At 37.8% G+C, this 11,142-nt stretch overlaps 1 long non-coding RNA gene across 1 annotated transcript in view; it reads left to right on the top strand.

Annotated features, from left to right (window-relative positions):
* Positions 1 to 673: 673 nt before the first annotated feature.
* The window catches only part of LOC130605981 (uncharacterized), an 89,991-nt gene continuing 79,522 nt past the window's right edge, over positions 674 to 11,142 (top strand). The window contains exon 1 of the long non-coding RNA XR_008973846.1: positions 674 to 761. This is a non-coding gene — a long non-coding RNA (uncharacterized LOC130605981). The remainder of the gene's footprint in view (positions 762 to 11,142) is intronic.

Genomic DNA, 11,142 nt, shown 5'->3' with positions numbered 1-11,142 from the left:
ATACTACTACTGTCAAAGAGGAAAAGCATTTATTGAAAAACTTATGTTTCTGTGAACATGCTTTTGCTGTTGGATTCTTCGTTGGTTACAGTTCGGAATTACTAACTCAATCTTCAAAGGTCATAGAGTGTTAAAATGACAAGCAGTGACTGGCTTAGCTGTGACCCAGATGCTAATAGGTTTGTAAGCTAAAGAAAACTTTAATTGAAGATTTGTCCTAAACTGGGCAAAAGTCACAAACTTCACTGGGGAAAAAAAAGTGTGAAAGGGAGAATTTAATGAATTAGGGGATGAAACAGATGACTTAAAAGTATTAATTAAGTTTTATTTTTTCTCTCTATGCTTTTTTTTTTCTTATAAAATTAATTTCCACTACAAATTCATATGTAAAATGTGTGGGAATGGCACAGCACTCATGTCTTTGATTTGATCACCATATACTGTAAAGTTAACAGTGCTCAAAGAAAATAAATGAAAACTAGCTTGTAATCCCCATTGTATGTGCCCTTTCCTCAGTTCCAAACATTTCCAATTCATTCTTTGAGTTGAAGTTGGTCTTAACTGCAGTTTGAAATCTCTCACAGTGTGAGAGAATTTAACACTTTTGCCATCAGTGTTATCAGCTGATCTCTTCGGCATACCCCAACAAAACAGCAGTTCTGCAGAATGCTGAGGACAGGAGGGAACAGATTTCTTCTGGAGTAAAGAGGTGTAAAAGGGGAGAGAGTGGACGTGCTAAGAGCCATAGGTGCAGCTCCCTGGTAACAATGAAGATTCATTTTGCTCTCTAGTGTAGTATTGGATCCTGAATCAGACCATTCTTTTTCCATCTAAAAATAGATGTGAAATACTGTTCTGTGTTTCCTGGTCCTAAAATGGGTTCCCTGATACTGCTTTCTAAACAATTCTAGGGTACCTAAAGTCTGAATTATGCAGCTGATACAAGCTGAGGTACAAAACCCGTGTGCTTCCATGACTAAAATCCTGTTACTGTTTTTCATCTCTTACAGAATTGAGATCTGTGTGGTTGAAGGTGTCAGTAGAGGGTAAGAAAAGCAAGAAGTATCACAGAATTAGAGTGTATATACTTAAACATCTTTCTGTTTATTGACTGACTTTACATTTTAAGGGCTTTATTTTGCAACCTCATTATTGTAAATAAGGTGGTTTATGCAAACTTTTGGCTTTTCTTTTTCTTCCCCCCATCACTGTGCTTCTGATGTGCAGAACAGATGAAGCATACATGTCTATGGCAAAAATGACTACAACAGATGCACTGATGTGTTGCTGTGTTCAAGACTGATATATATGTGGGCTACCCTTTTAAAAGGAAACCTTACCGGCTGAATTAAAACAAACAAAAAAAAAAATCATCTGGCAATCTTCAATCTTTAATTATTTTCATATCTCAGAATTTGTAACAAAGGAGAATGAACCATGTCCATTAATACAAATTTGAAGCATTATATAATTAAGTCATGATCTCTTTTTAAGTTACAGAGTTTTTAAGAGTGTGACCTTTAAGAATTACAAACCTAAACTAAAAGGGATTTACAGAAGTATTTTTATTTTTTATGTAACCATTATTTAAAGGTTCCTCTCTAATTAAATTTTGTCTCCTTGCAAGGGAGAATGAACTGTTCCTGAAAAAGCTTCTCATATGGGTAGCAGTATAATTAGAGAACTAGTTCTGCAAATGTCATACAAAAAAGGCCTTTAATGAAGTAACAGTTTCAGTCATGTTTGGTTCACAGCATTGCATTGCAGCATGTTTTCTCAAAAGTGTTTTTGGAGGATTGACTTTAAACATAAAGCCAGTAGCTTATTTTAATAGAAATGAGAAACAGGTAAGCTAGGTTTTATTATTATTCCCCCCCCAAGATAATTTTAGTCCAGCATTTAGACTAAACAGTGTTGTCAACTATGCTGACTGTCTTGCAAGTCTGGCAGTATTGTCTGGCTTTCTTAAAGGCCATCTTCTGTCATGATGTGAACATGTGAGAGCTTTCTGGTTTTAGAAGCAGTAGAAAAGTCTTCCAAACTCCCTGTCTAAAGAGCAGCATTAATAGCGTAACCCAAATCTGGATGTTGTTAATGCATCTGAAGGAGGAAGGGGGGAAGTCTGTGTGAATGTGATGTGGAAAGTTATCTTCTGTTTTAGTCCAAATGCCTGTTTATTCATCAACTCTTTGATGTGCCACTACCCAAAGAACGCAGTGATTATTTTAAAAACTTGTGATGCTGAATAAGACAAATCAATTTGATTTTTCTTTTTGTGTGTTTTGGGTTCTTTTGTTTTGCTTGACTTGTGATTTTTACATTGCTTGAATTTGACAATACTGTAAACATAAAATTTTGACATTTAGAAAAGATTGTTTTCTGCTTTGAAGTGGAAGCAGTGGTTTCAGTTTCCTTCCTAGTCTTGCATAAACTTGAATGTCCTACCTCAGGTTAGGCTGAAGTGCTGTATTTTACAACCCTGACTTCAATAACTAGATAATAGGGCATTTCACCACAACTTTCTCTCATGTGATAGCCACTTTGATGTCTAGTACTAGTATTATCAGACATTAATAAGCATGAGACTAGGAAGGAAATTAATTCAGTTCACCACATGAAAAGAAACACAACAGTAGTTCTGTTGACACATTTTAGTGCTTTGGAGAAGGAACTTTCTATTAGTCTAGGGAATTACTGTAGACAAGGATGTGCTGTGCTGTTTCTCTATAGAAAAAATCCAAATTTGATGAAGATGCAGGATTTGTCAAAGCCTTGTGAGTTCAGCTATGGCTGCATGGTACTGTGCAGCGATTGCTAAAGTAAGATTCAGTGAGCAGGAATGAGTACCTGTGTGTAGCCAGTACTACACACTAGTGGAACAACTGTGAGTTTCTTGGACACTGGTACTCCGGTAGACATCACTGAAAATACGTGAGCAGGCTGAATCTTACACTACCACTGAAGCTCGCCAAGGGCTCTCCACATGCCATATTCCTGGTAGAAATCAGGATGGAGCCTTCTGGCACTTGGCGCTCTTCAGATAGTTGACAGAGTTCTGCTTTGCCGTAGGTTTGCTCTGTGTCTCCAAGAAACTCACCTGGAATAAGTTGCTACGATCATCCATTAACGGTCATTTTAATAGATGCCTGCTGTGGAATACTTGATACCTACAGGTGGAAAATATGCCAAATGTTTGTGTGAAAGGGAAGGAAATTGCCGGGGAGGGGGACCAGTGTGATTCTTTTGATTTTCAAATTATGGTGCTTTGTAGTCTAATGAAACAAGGTTCTAGTAATTTCAAATCAGATGCCTCAAATTAGTGTAGACTTTTCCCCTAATTATTTTGGGGTTTCACACTTCATCACTTGAGATAGTCTTTATGGAGGCCATGAAAATAAATTAATGGAGGCAGATTCCTAAATAATATTTTGAAAATACTGGAGACAAGCGTCCTCAGGGAAAGAACAGTTCTCTCTTCAAAGCAGGGTGTGCGTGACCTTGACTTTCTGTTTTGTTTTGGTGTTTTTTTTTGGGGGGGGTTGTTCCTTTTGTAGAAAGGAATTGCTCATTTGTTTTAGGTGAACAACAAAGTGAATGTGTCTCCTAGCCTGTACCATACATTAGATAATACAAATATAGATCTCTTTGCCAAAGGTGTGGTAATTTCTCATGCTGAATGGCTCATCCAAGTTTGGGGTTTCTTTGGTCACTGAAAGGCAGTTCCTAGACATACAGGCACATGATGACATTGCTTTATTTAATCATTTGAAATGCTTTAACTGTGACTCCAAATGAAAATAATTAATTTTGTCAAGACCAAGAGATAAGAAGAGGTTAAAGCCAGAAAATCAAGGAAACAGAAGTTCTGTAGAATCCTTCCAGTCTCTTGATACTTCTTGAAGATAGTATTGTTATTTGGTTGAACCTATGTAGTGAATGTACATTAATATTGATTGTCATACTGCGTATCCTTAAAGCCTGGAATACTCAGTGGTTTTGTAGTACTCAGCATTTTGATAGCCTGCTTTGCAAGAAGCAGACACAGTGGAGTTTGATTGTCCTTTTTTGTGTTGTTTTTTTTTTTTTTATAGCCTTTTTATAAAATTATGGATTGGAAAGCCACATAGCAGGAAGAATATTACAGGGTGATTAAGGTTTGTTAAAGATATAAGCAAGTGCTGAAAGGGACTTAGTGAGAACTGTTCATTTTTACTAAATGGCACTAATTTTTCTGGCCGTGCCAGGTGCCAGGTGCCAGGTAGTCTCTCATGTAGATCAGAGTCAGTCTGCTGTTCTGTCCTGTACATAAGCCTAGGAATGCCTCTTCCTGCATGGAATCAAAGTGATTTTAGTGGACAGATGGCAGTATGGTTATGTGACACCATGTTCCAGCAAAGCACTGCTCAAATGAACTGCTCTTCTGGAAACTGTCAAGTAATATGCTGATGACCTTTCCAAGAGAAATCAGCAATTTCTGATTCACTGTAGGATGTGGGATGGAAATTTTTAGGTTGCAATTTTCTTTCATTCTGTAAGAGTTTATCGGAAAGAAAGTACTGCTGGTAAGTGTGCATCTTCAGATACTTTATACAGGAAGTTGGCATCAGAAGTTTATTTCACAATGTTTAAGTTCATGTTGATTCATACTGCAGAAGTAACTTTTTTCCTTTCCCTTACAAATTTCTGCCAAATTTCACTTATATGCTAGGGCTTCTTTAATCTCTTGAATTGCAGCAGAGTTGAAATCATCCATCTTACCCAGGGATAGTGCTGATGTTTGGTTTTTTTTCTTACAGAGAGGAGTGGTCTCTGGATGAAGTGCCAGGAGTGATAATTAAATCTCAAGAATTTGCAAGCTGATCTAGTGTCCCACTCTGGCACAGATTTCATGTGAAATGCTGAGTCACCTTGTCTGTGCTTTACTGGTCTTTCTGTGTCTAGATATCTATAAAGTGAGATGGTTAGGTGCGTAAGTGCCTTGAAAGGTCCTAGAACAGCATGTGCTAACATTTCCACCTGGAGCCCTCAGATGTTTCATCTTCTGTCCTTGCAGTGACTGCTTTTGAGAACTCTCAGCCACAGCTGCTTGGCTAACTGTAGGTTATATAAACACTGCGGTTCCAATCTGCTAGTTTCTTGAAGGCTAAAATTACTTTCTCTTATATAAAAATATGATAGGAGTATTTGATCTACCTAAAAATTGAAGGAAAGGATTTATTTTACTCCACACTTCTTGATGTAAGGTTAACAGTGGCAGTAAATGCAAATACACCTTTGCTCATGTGTTTGGGACAAAGAGCTATTTACAGATCCCAGCCCTAGACTACTTCTACACCTTGGCTGATTTCATCAGTATCAGGAGTCAGCCAAAATTACGTGATAGTAAATGGGTTCAGCTGACAAGTAACTCTTGCAAAAAGTGGTTTTGTGGTTGCGTAAGCATCGAGCACTTTTCTTCTTAATTGTATATTTGACAATCAGAGTTGGTTCGGTTTTCAGGGGGTTTGTTTTGTTTTGTTTTTTAAATTTAAGCTTATTTATCTCTGTGTACTTGCTCCAATAGTATAAAAGCAAAACACTTTGAGGGTTTTTTTTTCACCCCTGTGTTTCTTCCTCTTCAGATTTGTTTACTTCGATTCAGTGTATTAGTTAAAAGTGGCTTGGCCTGTAAATGTCCTATTCAGACTCTTGTTTCTAAGTCAGGCTCCTTTGCTTTGCTAGATCAACGCTGTAAACACTGTAATTGGGGATTTCCCAGGAGATGGCTGCTCATGGGCAGTCTGAGCAGCTCAAGACTCTCCTTATGCATAGAGCAGACTTGGCAAACAGCATCAGAGGTGGTGTAGCCAGTGTTCAGTGATTCACCATCACTCCTGATGGCAAAAGGGACTTGGCTTTCTGTGTGTTTTGGGGAATTTTGCACCCAACAGAAGAAAATCTCACACCAGCTTTAGATGTTAAGAGCAGATATAGGGACATTGAACAGATCCCCAAGTCTAGTGGTAATTTTCTCCTGTTACTTTCCTAAGCTTTTGTTTGCCGACTCTTCGAGGGTGGGCTTTTACTTTGATGTTTTATTGTCTTTCAAATCACTAGTTTTACTTTTACCACCAGTAATTTTTGGAGTGTTTTAGAGGGAGGGGGAAAGGGAGAAAAAAAAGAGATGTAGTAATTACGAATGTATTTGGTTAGATTATAAAGTGTCGAAGCTCATTAAAAATGAGAAACCATGGTAACTTCAACAATACATCCCACACATATTATACCTACCTAACAATGTGCAAAGTACATTTGGAAAAGAGAAATTAAGCATAAAGAAAAGGGGAGAAAAAGCATACCAGTTTTATATTGCTATTTTTAATTCTCAGATCCTCAATATCGACATACTTGTGCTGGCAGCATTTCTAACACATTTTAAAAAAAAGCAACTGATTATCAGGCTGAATATAGGACCTCTTTTCAGTATTGTTCTTCATTCTCCTGAGATTTCTTATGTTGTATTTTTAGTAAAGGACAGATTTAATGGGAGGTTGGTAGCTGAGGAAGAAAAATGTGAACATGGCAGTTTTCCTGGACCTTTCCTTTCCTAAGAGACATTTGGAGTTTTGTAAAGTCCTGCCTGTCCTTGACTCTTCAGATCACAAGATATGCAGAAATTTCTCTCTCTGTGCTTGTATATGCCCCATATGTAGTTTAACTCTAACACTGGTGTTAGTCATCTAACTGAAAGAGTCTTGATCCTTAAAGCCAAGTCTGTTGCAGTAACCCTGCAGAGTTACTTTCTTCAGGAGTGGAAGAATTAAATGTGTTTGAGTTGTAGGCTTCTGGAGTTACAACCAGGGTGTCTGTGGGAAGACATCCCCTGTTTTAAAGCCATCTTGCCTCCCACCCCATCCTTGGAATTCTAGGGAGAGTCTTAAGCTGGGATTGAGGACAGTAGCTCTGAGCTTCCTTTCAGTCAGGGGAGGAACCAGCTGGAGCATGGCGGTCAAGTGAGCAAAAGCTGCCTTTTGTGATTTATAGAGGGATGAAAATTTTCTACTGAGAGATATTGCTGTGGTCCACAGTGAAGTCAGATCTACAGAAAATAGGTTTGCTTTTTACTGACTAGTGGTCAAAACCTTGTAGAATGAATCCACACCTGTCCAAGGATGTGCAAACTGAAGAGCACTTGTCTTACAAGTGCAATTGCAGCTCTGTTAAGATCAGTTGAAGGATTTTGGAGAACACAGAGTTTCACTTTGGGTCTTACATTTAATTATGTGTATTTTCTGTTTTAAAATACACTACATTCACATTTGAAGCTTAATTAAAACTGTTATATTAAAGGATAAGCACAAGGAGGATATAGCTTTTTCTTAAAATACCTTGATATCACAAGGATTAATTATGCATCTCTTGTTGAGCCTGAGACTGTGCATTATAAGAAAGTAAAATTTTTTTCTAGAGGCTATAGCAGTAATTGATAACAGTGTGAATATGCAAAAGTGGATTCTGGAGGGGCTGAAGGAGGTGCAGTCTAACTGCTGTGCTCAGACTTTCCAGACAAACTCTTATGAGAATGAAGAATTTTATTCTCTTTATGAGAAGAATTTCATTCTCTTTATGAGAATGAAAGAGCTGTCCCTTCCCTTTCTAATTTTGGGGGAATTATTATGATTAGTCTAACCTGAGAATTTGACCTTGAATAGCTGCAATATCTGTATGGAATATTTTTTCAATTATGTCTGAATAGCTGTGCCACCAAATGGATCCTGAGTGGAAAGTTTATGCTGAGGATGGAAATGGCTGTAATTCAGGATGGGTTTAGGGTTGTGTGAAGACTGGTGTTGACTTCAGAGGGAAGACTGAGAAATGTGTACTGGAAGGCAGTCCTTCTGCTGTAATGCTAATTTTTCTTACCCTCATAAAAGTAAAATTATTTTAAAAGACTAATTAAGGACAAGCAAGAGGAGCAGTTCCTTTATGCTGCTTGAGATCCTGTATTTTGTCAGTGGTAGGATAGCAGTGCCCCTATGTTATCTTTGGAGCAAGGACAGTACAACTCTAACAGGCAAATGTTCTTTGTGCCACATGATTCTAGAAACAAGTAAAATTTCCTTTGGCTTTTCTAAAAGGTATTTTTTAAAAGTGTAATCTATTAGATGGGAAATCTTTTTTCCAGTGGCCACGGCATTACACATACAACTACTGTAGCTGGTGAAACGGAATTGTGTATCTGTGCCACCTATATGTGCTGATTGAGATTGGGATTCCTCATTTCTGCAGTGAATTTATGTATGCATTTTATGACTAACTTGTTTAATTTTAACATGCTTGCAGTTAATTATGTGGAATGTTGTTACCTGTGAATCTAGAAGTTGCTTGGCTGCACAGTGAAGAAATAGTCACAAAGGCTGGAGTGAGCTTTTAGGAAACTAAAATGAAACTAATGCTGAATTTTGTTTGGAGTGCTTTGAGGGTGCAGCCAAAACCAAGCTCATAAATGTTTGACATCATGTGACAGCCATTTCAATGGTACTAATTGATACAATTAAAACATCTTAAGATTTGCATGGGACAGAATATAGTTTTCCAGATAACAGTGGTAGGTAATTCTTAGTTATAGATGTTAACACAAAAGCCAAGAGGCTGTGACCTCTGTCAGGCCTTCCTGATACAGGTTTTAATTTTCTGTGTCAGTGTTGATCCAGGATGTTTTGGTAAAAATTTGGAATAATGACCCTGACATCATACTTGAACTGTATTGGCCTGCTCAGGAAGTGCTTCCGGTATTCCATCTCTTCAAAAGGCACACTTTCTGTAAGGGTAATTCGTTCCAAGTTTATCCGTGTTTTCTACAAAAGCATCTGAATTCAGACTTTTTGGTTTAGTAAGACAGAAGATGGAATCTTGATGAATAAGGACTAGAAACTGGATAATCCAAGAATTAATAACTGACTGACTTTTGTGACATCCCATACCATTCTCTTTAAAGGCAGTAAGTGGAAGAGCAAAGGAATAATTTTAATTTGCCCTATGCTTTTATAGTCTTATTGTTTATGGTTATGATGCAAAGACACAATAACAGATTGCACTGCTGTGACACAGAACCAGACTTGACTTGCATGCTGTTTGCTGAACCAGCCTGCAGCTGGTATTGTTGCTCTCATTAGGAGAACCAGAATAGAAGGTATGCTGTGGGGAAAATTTTCAATGAGGAAGCTAACACATGCTTTTAGTTAATCAGTTGTTAAGGCTGAAATACACTCTCTAGTCCTTGATTTAGTGTTTCCTACCTACACAATCTTAAACCAATGTAAGCCCTTTGGTTTGGATGCAGAAATCTTACTATGGATACTGGCTGATCAATTTTAATTTCTTGCAGTTTAGATGTGTAGGAGATGAACAGAAGCTCGACAGATTGCCATTTGATTAATGAGGTAGCTATTTCTAATTTAAATTAACAATTCTGCAGATTTGCATGTTATGTCCTCTCCAAAATACAATAATTTTCTCTTATTGTATTCTCAGTCTGTGACATTAATTTTTTAATGACTAATGAACATGGAAATTTTGGGTATAAACACATTTCTGCAGGGCCCAATCTGCGATCTCTAGGGATTGTAGAATTCATGAATGCTTCTTGAGAAAAGTTGTTGTCTGAACAAGCTGTGCAGAGCCTATTGGTTTTAAACCAGGAGGGAGGGGGACCACTACCATCCACCCCCACCCAAGCTAACAACCTCTTCTCCCTACCAGCAGTTTTTCTGCTGCTTCATCACACTCTTACAGTAAGTAACCCTGGTGATCAAATAAAACCCCAGGAGAAACACAATTTCAGTGGGGTAGGTGTTGAAGCGTCTCTCTGCAATATAGTCTGTTACATAGATGCTAACAGTACCTGATCCATTTCAGGTTTGATCTCTTTTGTCTAATAATTGTGCTTATTGTGTTTACTACATGAGCCGAGTCTGCTTTCAGACTTCTGTTTCCATAGCATTGATGAGGATGCAGGTCCAGGAGTTAAGGTAAGGGTATGCTTGGAAAAGCGTGCTACTGGCAGTATAGGAAGATTATTTAGGAACTAAAGGGTTTGCTTTGACAGCAAGCATACGCTTTCAGAAAAGCAAGGTTGAATTTACGGATTTTGAAGAGTCACAAGAATGCAAGCCTCTGGCATGCCATTAGACTCTAATGAAGCTTATTTTTCTTTGTTTGTTTTCCCTAATGGAAAATCTCATAGGACTGTATAGACTTAACATGCTGTCTGGGACAGATTCAGTTCTGTCATTGTAAGAGTTGTTATTACAATTTGTACTGTTCAGACTAACTGCTCTGATTTTGTTTGGTTGGTTTTTTTTTAAGTTTTGATTACTAGATTTTATTTCTTCCCATAGAAATTATGTCATGGTAACACTCAGGTGGCTGGGAGCAGCATCAGAGTTGAACTGCAGTGGTTAACTGTCTCAACTTAAAGACAAGTGTACTTCGTGTTCTGTATCTTTCTGCAACAGAATTCAAAATAACCTGTAAGTAAGCTTTTGCTATGCCAGGAAAAATAGAAATTATTAACCCTTTGGAGGTAAAGCCTGATGGTACAAGGTAACAGGGCAGCTGTAAGCACTACTTGTTTTGGCTGGGCTGAAGGCTTGGTACTGACCTAGTAGCAGTGTCTCAAGAAATCCCCAAATTACACCATCTAAAAGGTTCTGTGCTAAGTGTAACCATGAGGGTCCTTCTACTGCTCATTAATATTTGGGCTGCAGTTTTAATAATGACCTAGTAGCAGCATCTTAAAAAAAAACAACCCAAACCAAATTACACCATACAAAAGGTTCTGTACTAATGTAACCCTGAGAGTGGAAGTGATTATTAGTGTTGTTTGTACTGTGGTTCAGGGTAGTTGAAGATGAGCAGGTATTTGCTGAAAATATAATAAATTGTGCTGTATTAAAAGCATTAGTTTCAGTCAGCTAAAAGCAGGTTGCTCAGAGATGTTCTGGATTATCTGATTGGAATAGGAGGAACATGAGGAATCCCCTAAAAGAAGGTTCCAAATGCAAGTCCATCCATCACTCTGATGGTGACTAGGAAACTTAAATGGATTTTGCAAACAAATTTTGCAAACAAAATCTATGAATTTTGTTACTAAACTTAGAA

Source organism: Pezoporus wallicus, unplaced genomic scaffold, assembly GCF_028554395.1.
Source record: "Pezoporus wallicus isolate ANWC-B61680 ecotype Strahan unplaced genomic scaffold, APGP_CSIRO_Pwel_v1 scaffold_7402, whole genome shotgun sequence".
Lineage (NCBI taxonomy): Eukaryota > Metazoa > Chordata > Aves > Psittaciformes > Psittacidae > Pezoporus > Pezoporus wallicus.
This window is presented reverse-complemented; position numbering and strand designations above follow the sequence as displayed.